This window comes from Prosopis cineraria, unplaced genomic scaffold (genome assembly GCF_029017545.1).
Source record: "Prosopis cineraria cultivar Desert tree isolate PC_DT_omini unplaced genomic scaffold, ASM2901754v1 PC13, whole genome shotgun sequence".
NCBI lineage: Eukaryota > Viridiplantae > Streptophyta > Magnoliopsida > Fabales > Fabaceae > Prosopis > Prosopis cineraria.
Window position 1 is genome coordinate 28,342,293 of NW_026555344.1, and position 15,807 is coordinate 28,358,099.

Consider the following 15,807-nt stretch of genomic DNA (forward strand, 5'->3'; position numbering starts at 1 on the left):
GATTTAACTTTCTCAATTAGAATCAAATGTCCCCTGGTAATTTTCTTTTCTTTTCACTTCTAACTTATAAAAACTTGAATAAAAATAAATCACATTATATTAAAAACCTCTTTTTCTTTTACACTCATGCCTATCAAAGATTATACAAGAAGTTTTAATCTAGATCTGTACTAGCGATTGAGTTTGACCTGGCCCATCAAGTAAATAGGCCAAACAAGTCACATGGTCAGGCCTATATTGTAATGAGCCTGAAAATAATTAAATTTTGAAATTAATAATAATGGATTTTGATGATATTTTTATTAAAAAAAAAAGTGGAATAGATGCAACAGGAAATGAGTTGCTTAGTGTAACCCATGTTTGTTGCCCACATTTGGTTCCTGAATTCGGTTTTTAAAATTACCATAATGCCCTAAAAAAACAAAAAAAATAATAAAATAAAAGAAGAAAGGAGAGAGCACGGTTCCTTTTTATATTTTTCTCCCTTCCATTCCTTTGCACTTGGGGGATGCAGCGTTCGAGCAGAAGGGGAGAGAGAATTCCAGAGGCATCATCCCTCTATCCCATCTCTCCCTTCGTCTTCCTCCTCCTTGGTTTTTCCTTTTTCCCTGCGCCAGGGTGTGTGAGAGGAGCGAGATCTGCCATTGTTGGAATGCCGACCAGATAGCGACCTCTTCCTTGTCTTCCCTTGTTCTATGCCGATCTCCTCTTTTCTTCCCTTGTTCAGTTGACGCTTCACTGTGGGTGCACGGAAGAGTCTGTTTCATTAGTGTTGAAGGTCACCATGGGGACTTGCAGGTTCTTCTTCTTCCTCGCCTGTTTTCTGCTTCAAACCCTTCTTTCCCTTTCATGGCTACAGTTTCGGTGAAGGGAGTTTAGATTCCTGCTCTTCATCTGTCCTTGTTTTATCGGAAATTAAGGCGCAGGCAATATTACATAGTGGCTAATTAAAACTAAAAGAAAGTTATGTGCTTGAGAATGTTTCGGATAAGTAAATAGTAGCCCAATTAAGTTATGAGCTAATTTATTTTTATTAAAATATTATTTTCAATAATTCACAATTATTAAGATATTTTTTTTTTTGTAGTATTGATTGTTTTATTAATTAAATTACTTTAGCTCTTGAAGTCATGACATATGCTTATCAAATTTATGAAAATGCTACTACAAGTTCTAGCAATATAAAGACAATCATGAAAATTGGTGAAGAAATTTATGAGATGTTAATCATAAATTTTTATATTTAGAAGGATTGATGTTTTAAATGATTCATGCAAATTTGATATTGAAAAGACAATTTTATTTCGATAATGATTATTTTCTCATATGTTTGAAAATTGGTTTTGAAGGGACTTTATATAGAACACTAATTGTTAACGATAGTCCTGTTAGCCCTTGGCGCACCTTGGCCAATGATTAGTTTGTTTGATTTTTGTGGGCTTTATTCTCATGTCTATTATTTGTGAGTCTTGTACCTGTATCGATTTCATGACTTCAACCATGTTTGGTTAGTTACCCTCATGAATTGTGTGTTCATGTATGTTTCGTAGTTTAAATCGCATTCAGTTATTTACTCTTGTGGATTGTGTGTCCACATTTATTAATTGTTCTCTTAAGTCTCCAGAAATATGGTTTTTAATTATTTGGTGATTTCATACTTTATTGGTTTAAATTAGTAAATGTTACTATATTTATTTATTTTAATTATTTGTCTTCTTGAGATCAAGTGATAAGGATATTTGATATTATAAATTTAATGGTTTAAGATTTTACTTAAAGCTATATGAAATCTCTTATGTTCAAAGTTTATAAAATATTTTATATGAAATTGTTGTCTCTTTAATTTATATAATTATTGTCATTTATTCATTTTATTTTAAATTTTATTAATATTGAAACGTTATTCACTAGAAAGTATTTATTTAATTTCAGATAACATAATTGATGCTGTACCTTCTGTTGACTTTTGAGGGCTCATTGCTAGATTGATTAGAAGATCTTTTGAGGATACATTCTTTTTGATATAAATACTTAATTATGTGTTATATTTTGAATTTATAATTAGTTGCTCCATGTTAATTATAGATAAGATTATTATCTATAATCTATTTGTCTATTTGTTATGGAGGAGCAGTGCTCTACATTTTTGATTTGGGCTATATATGGCTAATGTAGAGACTTCAAGAGGTTCTATTTATAGAGGAAGTCCTGCTAAAATTTCTACAAAAAGTTTAGAAAGCTTTTTGTTTAAAGGAAAATGTTTCAATAATTTCCGAATTGTATTTCATATTAATTTAAATATTAGATTAGAGATTTCTTAATCAAAGCTCAAGGGATGTCTGTTTATGCATACATCCCATACCGATCATGTTTAATTTTTAAGGTGTGACATATATATACACATATGGGTATGTGTGTGTAATTATATTATTGTTTAAATAGTTAAAGTTAATGATTAATACATATTACATCTATTAGGTTGACTGTAGGCTTTAACGACTAAAGCCTCTTTAATGTTGTAAAGCCTACTATGTAAGCGCAAGTCTGTTTGGCCAAAATTTGGTTTGATTTGACTTATTTTCATCGCTAATATCTACTTATAGTTTGAGCAAGAAAAATGAGCCGAGCTCAATAAACTTAACTATTTAAGTCTGTTTAATAGGAATGCTGAGCTTACATATAGGATTTTGAAATCACAAAATGAACTAGCTCTAATGGGCCCATTTTAAGTACGCTTAAATGGGTTAGCTTGAATGGGCAAAGGGTTGCCCATTGAAGCTTGCATCTATTTTTAAAATTTTTTTTATCAAAAAATGTTAAACTAAACTTTCTAAGCTTATTTAAACCCATTTAAACTTATTAAAGTATTTTTAGTTTGATAAAAAATATTAAAAAAAATAGTAAAAAGGCTTGAAACCCCATGGGCCGACCTTGAGCTCGCAATGCTAAGGGTCAGGCTTAGCATATGAGAATCTCGAAGGGTAAATGAATTTAAATGAGCTGGTTTTTTTAGATTCGAGCCCAAAAAAAGCCAACCCTTTAGGGTTTGAGCTAGTCCATTTTTCTACCTCTAACTTGTTCTTAACAATTGCAACTACTTTATACAAGTCATTTAACTATTTCATTAAAACTAAAGAGAGATAATTTAGTCAATAACAGTATTTGTAATTGAAATTTTTTAAAATTTTATTTTATACTGTATACCCTCTAATTTTTTATACAAGTGACGTGTAACCTCTTTTTTGAAACTAAAATGAGCTAGTTAAGTTATTAATATTATCTATAAATGAAATATTTTTCCAATTTTGCCAGCATGAATTGATAAAAAAATTCTCTCTAATAATTAAATGTAGTCGTAAATGATTGGAAGAGGGGAAATATAATTATGAAGAAATTAATTAATATTCCACTCCATGACTAATATATTGGACCATCCATTTCTTCCAGGTGACCAATATGAAAAACTAGAGGAAGTATACTACTTGACATCCACATGAATATATTATAAATTGATAATTAATAATAGTAACCTGCATATATATATATATATATATAAAGTAACCTAAGGCTTATTCGCCTAGGATTGTATAACAATATGTCAGCCCATTAATGGCATAAAAAAATTATTTTAAACATTTGCATGATTATCTTGCAATATCTCAAATCTAGAGTGTCCGCCACGTAACAAATGTATGTGTATCTCTGGGAATTCAAACATTAATTCATTATATTATAAGTGACTAATATCTTTTGCTAGATCAATCCAGTTAGTATTCAAGAACATGTTGCCTAGGGGTGTGCATGTAACCTGATTGCCCGATATGCCCACCCAAATCCAGTAAAATTTTGCCCAACTCGGCCCTAAAAAAAGCTGCTCAACATGACTTGGCCATGTTTGGATAGGGCATTGTTCGGGCAGGGCCGGGCCACGGGTAGGGTAGCATGCCCTGCCTATTTGGCCCAGCCCGAGTACATTAATATATTTTTTAAAGGGTCAATTATATATTAATTATTAAGACTTAAGGAAAGACAGAAAGAGGAATTAGAAAGAAGCTTTTTGTAAATTGAAGTCTACTCTGTGAAATTATTTTTTTTTTCATGATGCTCCAAACTTTTGTAAAATTTATTATTTTTAATGGATTATTGTAGCTATTATTTTGGATTGCATTATGGATAATTTCACTATGTGTCAAGACTTATAGTAGTTTTACATTTCAAGTTAGATGTTGAATTATAGATAATTGGATATCATAGCTATTATTTTGTATTTATGGTTTACATCTTTATGGATGTTATTTTGAGTTGATGGGCTGGGTCATTGTTATTGATTTATGGTAGTTTCATTTAAAATTGATGGAAAGAGAGATTATCTGATGGGCAGGGCGACCCAAAGGTGCCCAGCTTGCCCTGCCCGACCTAAGCTAATAGGGCATTTTGCGGGCAGGGCTGGGTAGCGGGTTACATTTTCCAGCCCATGCATCCTTTGAGCAGGGCATCCGGCAAGGCCTTGCCTAGCCCAGTCCAGCCCACGTGCACCCCTAATGTTGCCTACATGTGGCAGAAATGATGTAGCCTTCATTTGCTTGTTCTAATCAAGTTGGTCCACGTAGGATACTGGCATGCCCAACATTTTTCCAGTATGTCGATGTACATTGCTTTTTCTTATCTGTTAGTGTCTGTCTCTTTAAATAAAAGAAAGAAATACAATGCTTCTCTATTATTGTTATTGTTGTTGTTGCATGCTTGATAGTTATTCCAACGGCGTAAGGGTGGGTTCTTTGAGTTTTTTTTTAAGGTTTAGGTTCTTACTTTGCTAGATGCTTGTGTGATTGTTAAATAAACAATTCAGTAGAACTCTTGCCTCTTGATTGTAATTTCGTTTAAATTGCTTAATATTTCAGCCATTTTTATTTCTTTTCGGCGATCAACTTGATCAATGAAATATAGCTCATTTCACCCTTGTTTTATATCTCTATGATGCTGTGCGCTGCGCTAGATCAAGTTTCTTTGTTATGCATATTTTGTTTTTCTTGCAATGTGTTTTAACTGATTCCATTCTTTCTCATTAACTTTATAAACGGAATGGCTCACCTCCTGCATGCTAAAATCAAGATCCGATATCAATTGTTCGGATTAGGGAGAATGTCGAACATCAAGCCTAAGGAAGATAGTTTAGAAATTTTATAAAAAATTATTTGATAAAGATTAAAAAAATAGATATTATTTTATGTTTATGGTTACAATAATAAAAAGTTGTTGTTTTTGTTGTTATTAAATTATTTTTAGATTTTATCTATTTTGTCAATATCTATTTATAAAAAAAATTATTACTTAGTTATTTTAAAATTTTGGTTGAAGTGTGCATTTGACCTTTAAATTTTAATTTGATCCATTAATTTTATAAAATATCTTTTTAATCCTCTAACCCTAATATTGTTTGTTTCAATTGATTATATTTTTGCCCATTATTATTATTAAAAAAATAAACTTAATATGTCAATATTTAAAAATGTTTTATCAATATTTAGTAGTTCAATGTAGGACTTTTTTGTTGTTGAGGCAACTAATAATATTAGAGTTAAAAAACTAAACGATACTTTATAAAATGAGGTAATCAAAATGAAACATTATATAAAATTAAGGAAAATCACCTTGAAGTCCCCCCACAACCATTCAAAATACCTAAATGTTCCTTGAAATTCCTAAATAGTTGTCAGGTCTCTAGGGACTTAAGCTTGAATAAGATTGAAATGGCAATGACCAAATACCCATAGTTTGAAACAAAAGAAAACTACAATATGAAACTTTCCCACTTTTTATTGGCTGATGCCTCACTTGTCATTAATCTTTACTTTGTGGTCAATGGTCATTACCAAATTGTCAACATGATATCTTATAACTTGTTTAATTTTAAAGAAAACTATTGCATATAATAAATTCACACTTGCCATTGGCTGATGTCTCACTTGCCATTAGCCTTTGCCTTGTGGTCAATGATTGTTGCCAAGTTGTCAATGGAGTATCTCATGTTTTTAGTTTAACATGAAATTCTGATTTCTATATAAATTGTTACATATAACTTGTCAATCCCTGTTGGCCACTTGTTAATATGTAAATGTCTTAGGTGGAATATTTTTCTTTAAAATTGAACAAGTTATAAGATGCTGTTGTAATAGCCAGAAGAAGAAAGTTAAAAAATTAATTAAAATAAGATAAATTTATATTAAGGTATTTTAATTGTATTTTTATTAGTTTTTGGTACCCACAAAACAAGACGGAATGTAGTATGGTGGAGTTATCTTAGATATATAACTATCAGGTCCCAAGTTCGAACCCTCCCAGTGTAAGAAAATGGTTTCTATTTTGCTAGTAGTTTGACTAAAATTATCATTATGCCCTTCTCCTTATCTATTTTTCTTCCACTTTCCCGATTCATTTCTCACAGAATCAGTTTCGGTGCCAAGCGATAGGATGAGTACATGGAACTCATCTCTAAACGCACCGTTTAAATAAAGAAACAAACAATCTTGGCCATCCATTATATTTTAACCTTAACCCTTTTTTTATTTATTATTTTTTCACCTTATCAGTTGACAGCTCCTCAATGGTCTTAGCATTCCCTTCTCCATTTCTCCCAAAACTTGTTCGATCAGTGTTCGTGAGTTTCCCAATATTTGGCTCATCTTATCAGTGATTTCTGTGGCTCATCTCTCTTTCTCCATTATTGGCAAAGAGGCTTGGAGTTATCAGATTTAGTTGAACAGGTCTGGATAGACGGCACTTGGAGGTATTGGATTTGGTTAGACATCTAAGCCTTGTCGGTGGCGGCTGTGGTTGGACGTTGCATGGAAGCATCGGATCTACAGGTATCATATGATTTTTCTGATTTCCTATTTGGATGTTGGTGTATTTTGTTGCAGCATATGAAAAATTAGATTTATATTTCCTATTTGAGTTTTTTTAGACATAAGGATGCAGGGAAGTGAGAGGAATGAGAGTAGTGATTGGCACAAGGGAGTTGAAGAAGGCAAGAGAAATGAGACAAAACATCTTGAAAGAAAGTCCAAACACTAAGTTTTTTATATAATATATTTATTTTATTTAACATTATTTTTATATATCATTAAATTAAATTAAATTTTTATATAATACTTATTTTATATTATATTATAATTTTAAAAAATTTAATATTAAAATGAACAAATACTTTATTATCACTATATATTTTATTATCATTTTTATAATATATAAAATTTTATATTTTTGCATTATTTTTTTAAAATATTTTTATTTTTAAATAACAATAATTAGGTATGTTACTATGTTATCAAAAAAATAATTAAATATATAATTTAAATTATTATAATTATTATTAATATCTAAATAATATAAAATTATTATAATATCAACATCTTGAAAGAAAGTCCAAACACTGAGGTTTTTATATAATATATTTATTTTATTTAACATTATTTTTATATATCAATAAAATAAATTAAATTTTTATATAATAATTATTTTATATTATATTATAATTTTAAAAAATTATTTTTTGATAAAAAATTTAATATTAAAATGAAAAAATAATTTATTATCACTATATATTTTATTATCATTTTTATAATATATAAAATTTTATATTTTCACATTATTTTTTTGAAATATTTTTATTTTTTAATAAAAATAATTAGGTATATTACTATGTTATAAAAAAATAATTAAATATATAATTTAAATTATTATAATTATTATTAATATCTAAATAATTTAAAATTATAAACTATAATTATTAAATTATTTATTTATAGCATAATAAATTATTAAATAAATTATACATAAATATATATTATAAATCATATAATAAAATTTAAAATAATTTGTAATGGAATTATGATGGAAAGGTTTGTGACAGAAGTTTCGTTACAAAATGAAAATAACATATCTTGAAAATTAGCAATGGGCATTTCCCTCAAAAAAAAAAATCTATCACTAAATTATTTCTAACGGTTTAGCGATAGAATAGTAACAGAATTTTTAGCGATAGAACGTTTTGTCACTAAATGCCGTCAATAAAATTATTTCTAATGATTTAACGATGGAATATCAACTAAGTTGTTAGTGACAGAATGTTCAATTGCTAAATTTAGTGACAGAATTAGCGCGGATTTGTGACAGATTAGAGACGATATAAATTTCTGTCACTAAATTCCATTGTTAATTTGTTGTTTCTTTGTAGTGTATCCTGGGTCCAGATATGCATATTTTATCTCTATCGCGATTTAATCCATTCTAGCATTCACAGACATAACATTTTCTTATGTAAATCCTTTTACTTTAAATATATCTGAGACAGGACTGTAGGTTATACAAGGTTTCTCAGATAAATCATCAACCCAATCACACTAATAATTGAAGAATGCTTACCTGCCTCTTGAAGATTATAGAATTTGTTCCTTAATTCTACCTCTTTAAGCTAGCTCTTGAGATCAATTTCTTCATCAATGGAAGATATAGAACCAAAGATGTGAAGCCCATAAAGAGACGAACATTTCTTTTTCTTTTCCTAAAGGAACTTTAACGTTTAATGGAAGAAATTAATGGTAAAAGCTCAAACCCTCATGTCCGCCATTTGACATCTTCGCGAGCTCCAACTTTTCTCTCTTTACTCCTTTCCGTTTTCAGCTTAACAAGGACGTTCCCAAATTATCAAAATACTGAAACTAATGAAGAATACATCGGTTTGGGGAAGTCGGTCAAGATGTGGTCCAATAAGGGTGAGACACTCAGTCATTTATTAAGCTACAATATTGCCAAGTGTCTCCCACTAAATTTTATTAATTTCTCATCAATTTTATTTTATTTCTTCAGATTTCCAATTTGGCTTGGTTAATTTGTGTCCAAGTAAAAATGGATAATTTCTTCCCCTTTTCTGATCCAAAGCCACGTCCACCAACCCTTGGCTTGGATTAGCATCCCATGAATTTTTAATCTTAACTAGAATTTTGGGTATTTTCTTAACCTAAATGAATTTATTTCTATAATAAATTCCTTTAAAAATTCTTAACCAATAAAATTGGTATTTCTCTTGCAAATATTTCATCCTTTCATATGCTAATTGTATTTTCTATAATTACACTTTAAGACCTAAAACTTTCAAAAATTACATTCTGACCTCAATCAAGTTTGACATTTTTGGATTAAAATTCATTTTTTATCATTTTAAACTCTGGGTACTTTCTCATACTCTCACTATATTTAATTGCATATAATTTCCCTTGAACATTAATAATTATCATTTAGTTTTGGATAGGCTATTACTCTTACTCACTTTTCTTCTCTTTCATTTCTTAGCCTAGTTAATAGTTGAATTATTTAAGAAAAAGTCAAGGACACCCTCTCTACAATAGTAGTTGTCCAAACTTAAGAGGTCTCTATATTCTAAACTCATTTTAGACCATCGTTTTTCTAGAGAAACTGTCGTAGACTCTATGGCTCAATAACTTCCCACTAGGTCTACTGTGATCTCGCTGAGCCCTTTTTGGATCTACTATAATCTATAGAATCTAACTATGATCCTTTTCTAGGAGACTCAGGACATAAGAATAAAGTTGTTAAATAAATCTACCATTGTTTAATTTGTCAACTTTCCTAATTATTCTCCAAAACAAATATTAGATACCTTTGTTATCCTCTTAGGCATTGTTTATTTCTTTAACCTATCTTGGACACTTCTGGGCTTGCTCATTCCTCAGTTATAGACATTTCCTTAAAGTCTCTAAAAATATTATGCTTTTGTCCAAGAACTTTAAAATTATGATTTGGTCTTTAAGAATCATTCTATCTTTTCAGGGCACTTTAGGAATTTTTGATTACTTTGGCTTGGTAGCTTACTAAATTCTTGCATATTCTTAAGCTGCTAGGCCCAAAATTCAGGATATTATAGAATCCTCACATTAGAATCAAATTTTACACCATTACACTATCATCACAATTAAATTATACAATCAACCAATATCAATTAGCATCTAACCAATGCTAAATTTTTTAGATAAGCAATGTAACATTCCTAATGGTTTCACTATGCAACATAAATTACCAATTTCCTTTTTACTCTTCACGAGACGAGATTTTCACAAAACATTATAATAGGCGTGTGTTTTCAGATTCAGTTCAATATGAGTATTATAAAATTTATAGTTATCTACCAATGCGTGAATACAAAGTAATCTAAAAGAAGTTAACTTGGTTCGATTTCATCCAAAGAACCCGAGGTTTCTCTATAAAAAAATCCTCTAATTAACTCAAATATCAAAGCCAAATTAAGGAGTCCCTTAAAAAACTCCTAACAAATCCATAAATAATAATTTAGAGTCACATAAAATTTATATTTAATTATTTATTGTTCTCAAGTTGTCTCAAAGTACTCATGGAGGTTATATTTAACGATTTAGAACTATTCTTGTTAAACTTTATTCATTTTATCAAGTTGGCAAAAAAAAAAAAAACTCTATTCATTTTTTATATATATTTCTAACCGTAATTAGAGCTCCCTAAAGATTCTCCCAAACAACTCTAAATCATATTAATCATTACCTTTTAACTTCAAAGTACTTGTGAGCTTGTTTTCTAAGTCCTAAATATTCAGTAAGTAAAATTTTCATCACAAAATAATTAAAATAAATTATAATTAGTTATAGTTTATTCTCTATATTCACTCTTAATTTATAAGTTGATCTGGAGAGATCTAATAATAATCTGTACAGCTCTTAGAATTACTCACAGTCATCTAAAGCTCTCTAAAGTTATTTTCTATCCTTCCAAGACAATCCTAGAATCATCACTCAATTTTTTTACCCAGTCTCTAGATCTGTCTCGAATTTTAAATCTACCTAAATCTTATAATTTTAGCTAGAACAAAAATTTTAAGATACTTATCCCGTCTTAAAAAGCTTTAATGTAGTATGAAAATATCTGTACAGGTTCCCTAAAAATTTCTCCTCGCCAGCGATAACACTCCTTTTCTTTCCTCTCTCGCGATTTCTCTTAGGTTGCCGCCGAAAACCATAATGCCTCACGTCACTACGGGGTCTGATTCCAGGTATTTATAAACTTTTTTTTTTTGGATAAATTGACAAATAGTCGGCCACGTGCCCACTGTTGATTTGCATATTATTCCTTTTATTTTTTATTTATTTCGTCCTTTTCTTTTTATTTTGTCATTGTCTTATCTTATCTTACCTTTTACTTTTTATTTATTTGCTATTAATCAAGGTTCTTTTAAAAGAACAAAAATTAAATCTTAACTTAAATATTTAAGTAAATATAAATTCTCAAAAATTTTAGATACTATTTATTTAATTTCATTCAATCTTATAAATTTTTCCTTCATAAAAAATATGTTTTGAAATTAAATTCTGAAATTCGTTTCCTTATGAGTAAATTCTCCTTACTTAAATAATTACATGGTAAATTTAAATTACCATGGAATATTTCTTCATAATATTAATTAAGCCATAAACTTAATATGTTATGAAATTTTTCAAAGTCCAAACTGTCTTAAACTATCTTAAACGCGACCTTAATTATCATATTCTTAAGCCTGCAAAAAATAATTTGAGGGACTTCCTGGAGATGAAAGATGTTTAGAGAATGTGTTCTGGGTCAAGCAAGCCATGTATATGTACTACCCAAGCTTTTTTAGCTTAAAAAAAAAATTGTAACATTTTGTCGTCAACAGTGAAGTTGCGAATAAAGTCACGACTTTGGCTAAATGTGCACTTTTTCCCAATTAGCGTGGTAATTCATCTCTGTATCCGATTTTTTCTTCTAAAAACAACCCAAAAGCATCATTAAAGGTCCAGAATTACTTTCATCCTAATTTTAAACCAAAAATATTAAATTAAAACTAAGTGTGTAAACCCAAAGCAAAATATACATTTTTTTAATTTGAGCAATCACAATATATACAATTATGCCAAAAATATATTAAAATATAAGAAGAATGTGCTCAATTGACATGAAATTTTAGATGTTAATATATTGATAGAAAGAAAACCACGCCCACCACCATTTCATGGAATGGGAGGAAATGAAAGAAGTTTGGGTAAAATATGTTTAATAAACTTCATTAATATATGTATTTTTCTAAAAATGAATATGTCACACCCCAAAAATAGAGGGTGACCGACAAAGGATGTGATCCATCACACATCCCTTAAACCTAAGATTTGGATAACCTTTTCATAACTAAAAGATAATTATATTTTAGTTTGAATTAGAACATACATAAACATTTTTGGTAGTAATAAAAGTCTCAATATTTTTGTAGAAATTTCGACAGAATCTCCTCTGTAAATAAGATCTCTCGAAAATTCTACAAAACAATATTTCAACCAAAAATATCAAGCCAATCAGGAGTAGAGCTCCTTCCAGCCAATAGACAAAATATATAACCACATAAACAACCTGACCACAGACTATGTGGAGCACCTAACAATAAGTTTACAAAATAAAATTTCATAATTAAAACTTTACGTCAAGAGAAAGTTTAACCCTTAGCTCCTCCGCTTCTAATCAATCACAAACTCCTCAATGTTCAGTAGATGTTTCAGCGTCAGCTACACTATCTGAGACCAACAATTATTTTCCAGTGAATAACGTCCCAATAATAACTAATTAAACATGAATAAAAGGAAAATTAAAACATAATAATCTCCATGAAGATTTAAATAAATTCGGAATAAAAGGATCCTATGTAACTTTAAATAAAATCATAATTCATTAAAGTATCTTATCAAATGTCATTATCATTTAACTTTAATAAAGCAAATAATTGCAATAACTAATTGTAAACATGTCATTAATCAAAACCAATGAAAATAGATCCATAAAAATTTAAAAACTCATAAGTATAGGGACTTATCAGAACAAGTAACAAATGTGGACACACAGTCCACAAGAATAAATCACCAAACGCGGCTTATGCCACGAAAACAAACATGGACACAAAGTCCACAGGGGTAAATAACCAGACGTAGCCGAAGCCACGAAACAGACGTGGACACATAGTCCACGAGGGTAACTAACCAGACGTGGTCAAAGCCACGAAACAGACGCAGGTACAAGACCCACGAATAACAGACGTGAGAACAAAGCTCACGAAATCCAAACTAGCTAGTATTTGACCATGGCGCGCCAAGGGCTAACGAAACTGCCGTTAGCAACCAGCGTTCTGTATACAGTCCCCTTTTAAATTCACTTTCAGACATGCGAGAAAATCATCACTTTCAAAATACTATTTCTCTTTTAAAAATCTAACTCGCATGAAACATATAAGAGCACCTATAATTCTAAATATAAAATTCACAATTAATATCTCATAAACTGGTCACAAATTTTTTTTTAATTAGCTTTATCAAATAAAGCACTACTAGAATTTAAGAAAGCATTTTCATCAATATAAAAAGTATAAGTCATGACTTTAAGAAGCAGAGCAATTTAATAAACAAAGTAGCTAAAGCAAGAGAAATTTATAAATATCCATAAATTATTAAAAGCGATCTTTTGAAAAGGAAATATTTTCAATATATATTGATTGGGACGTTATCCACTTACCTGTGGTATTCCCAAATTTTCAAAGATTTTCTCCCTTTTAGTTCCTATCAAAATCTTCTTCTTCCAAACCCCCTATAAGAATATAAGATAATGCAATTTAATTAAATTCCTATAATTACAAAGATTTCTTTCCAGTTCTCATTCGATTCTAAGATTAAATCATAAGGCAACACTATATTTTATAAATTAATAACCATAAAACTTTCAAGAATTCACTTAATCTCTCAATAAATTTCTTCACAATGTTTGATTCAAATTCACAAATGAGCAATACCCAAGCCAATTCATGTTTCTTACGAGATCCAACAAAATTATAGAAAAATACCCAATCAAATATTTTCTTTTGTAAATTTCAAACTAAGTTCATAAGATAATAGCATTCCAACCAATTATGTCTTCCAAGTAATTTAATGAAATTTTTAATAATTATAATTTCAAACAAAAGTCCCCTCATGGGCATTTAATCAAACACTTTATGAGCATTATAACTTAAACAAATACCACCTTCTTCCTCATCAATTTCACTTTCAAAGATTTCATAAGGTCAGTATTATAGCCAATAATTAGATCAAATTCAATTAAATCTCAAATCTACATCATCCTTTTCCTTTCTCTCTCTCTGTTTTTTTTTTTGATTCAAGCCTCCCCTTCATATTTGAACAAATAGCCATGAGTATCAACAAAACACAAAAGAAAAATTTTCCATTCAACTCTATAACCTCTCACACTCACAGATTCCATAAAGAAAAGAAAAAAAAATCAAAGTTGCTCCCTTTAGATGCACCAACGTAACACAAATGGGAAGAAGAAAATGCAACCACAGCTGAACAGGGGAACAAAATAACAACATTAAACTAGCCTCCTACCCAAGAATCAATTCTCCCATAGCATCACACCAACCCTTCATTCATTTATCACTTACGAATGGGAAGGATGAAGGAAGAAGAAGAAACTTCAACAGCATAAACAGTGAAGAGAAGCACAGAGATCGACGGCAGAGTGAAGAACTATGGATTCATGACTAGAACTGCTAACAGTGGACGATCATAGCCCACGTTTGCAGCGCTGGCAACCTGACTCTCACGCACACCAACGACGCGCATGAGAACAGCGAAAATAGAGCAACAGTGGAGAAGACAAACAGAGACAGAGAAGAACGAGCAAGAACCTGGGCATCGCACAGCGACAGCGACCTCACGGCAACTCGTCTGCCTCGTCGGCGGTGACAAGGAACGAAGAAGAAGAAGATCAGAGGTCGAGAATGGCAGAAGGTACAGAGGTCGCACGCAACTTCCAGATTTTTCTTTCCCTCTCTCTCTCTGATGCCCAACACGATTCAGCAAAGAGGAAGAAGAAAAAAGAAATTATATCTGATAGGCTGAGGGCATTTTGGTAACTTAGAGGCTAAAAATAAAGAAAATTAAAAAGAATAGCTCCTAAATGCTTCAGCAGGTTCGAACTTTGGATCCCATATATAAATCACATGCACTCTTCCACTATACCAACCCTTCCTCTTGTCATAATTGCACCAAAATTAATATAACTACAACTAAATAAAACATATATATTTATTTTATTTTTTTTTAAATTCCTGGGTTATTACAAAATATCTTATAAATTGAGAGTTTATAAAGACTATAATTACACTGTCTCTCACACCACTATCTGATGAGAATAAAAAGAAAACTTTGTGATTAAAAAAAAAATCAATGACATTGTCAAGCCCCAAAAATGAGACGTGACCCACAAGAGATATATGTACAAATATATATCCTTTATGCCTTAATCAAGAAAACTTCAATATAATATTTTAATTCATTTGAAATAGGATGGGAAATCATTATAACATTTTCATATATAAACAAAAGATTCCTAAACTTTTTGTAAAAATTTTGGCAAAACCTTCCCTATAATTGGGACTTCCCAAAAATCTCCACAACAACCCTTTACAAAACCAAATCAAAATATGGAGCTTTGCTCCGTCACACAGCCACACAATATAAATTACAGATCAAGATCTTATCTATAGTTATCGTGGAATGCCTAAAACATAATTTCAAAATAACGCATAATTAAATATTTACATAAAAAAGAAGATATTATCAAAAGATCTTCTAGTCAATTCAACAATGAGCCTCTCAATGATCCTCAAGAACTACAAGCCGGTTACATTATTTAAGACCAAAAATATTT

At 30.1% G+C, this 15,807-nt stretch overlaps 1 long non-coding RNA gene across 2 annotated transcripts; it reads right to left on the minus strand.

Annotated features, from left to right (window-relative positions):
* Positions 1–12,301: 12,301 nt before the first annotated feature.
* On the minus strand, positions 12,302–14,924 carry LOC129290160 (uncharacterized). 2 transcript variants are annotated; one of them, XR_008588267.1, is made up of 4 exons: positions 14,783–14,924; positions 14,537–14,687; positions 13,615–13,686; positions 12,302–12,626 (listed from the first exon to the last, which is right to left on the minus strand). It is a non-coding gene; the product is annotated as an uncharacterized LOC129290160 (long non-coding RNA). The 2 variants fall into 2 exon arrangements; XR_008588266.1 differs by having other exon boundaries at positions 14,537–14,918.
* Between the last annotated feature and the right edge of the window lie 883 nt (positions 14,925–15,807).